Raw genomic sequence first — 757 nt, 5'->3', positions numbered from 1 at the left:
GAGAGAGAGAGAGAGAGAGAGAGAGAGAGAGAGAGAGAGAGAGGGAGGGTGAGACCTTGGGGGAAAAAATAGATGAAAACAGCAAAACTTCCTTTTGGGGATATGTTTAAAAAGAAAAGTGGTTCACTACCTGAGAATGTTGAACTGGATGTAGTAAAATCACTGTGCAGGTTTGTGTTAACATATAATTTGCTTTATTGAACAAACTAAGTCTATAGTATAGACCTCCTTTTAGACAGGCAAATGTGCATACAGTATCAAAAAAGGAAAAGTTTGACGTTTTGTTTATTTCCAAATAAATTTAACAATAAAACAAGGTTGTGCATAAAAATGAAATCAAATGGAATTATTTTTTTGCTCCCAGCTGGGAGGTTTTATTCGGTTAATCAATGTCAAGTTGGATATCTCAAATTACAGATGTTTGAAATTAACTGCTGAAATAGTTGGCCACAGTTTTGCAGCCTGAAGGACCTTACAGGCAGTTTAATCTGCTACCAAACACTCCCCCTGACTTATGTCAGTCTGATTCACAACCTTGCATAAATGCATAGATTTATAACAAAAATTAAAAACTAGGATAATCATTCCTTTGCCCACAAATCATTCAAGAGGTTGTGGTTTTGAATACCTATCAACTAGTGACCACATTTATCCAGGATTTTTTTGTTCATGTCCTAATGAAGTAAACACTATTTGCATGTTCAAAGAGTATAATGATGCTGATGAGAGCTGAAAAATGCAAAGAGCATCCTTGGGG

Source organism: Sinocyclocheilus grahami, unplaced genomic scaffold (assembly GCF_001515645.1).
Source record: "Sinocyclocheilus grahami isolate Dianchi unplaced genomic scaffold, SAMN03320097.WGS_v1.1 scaffold108.1, whole genome shotgun sequence".
Classification (NCBI taxonomy): domain Eukaryota; kingdom Metazoa; phylum Chordata; class Actinopteri; order Cypriniformes; family Cyprinidae; genus Sinocyclocheilus; species Sinocyclocheilus grahami.
The sequence above is the reverse complement of the archived record's forward strand: the minus strand, read 5'-3'. Positions refer to the sequence as shown.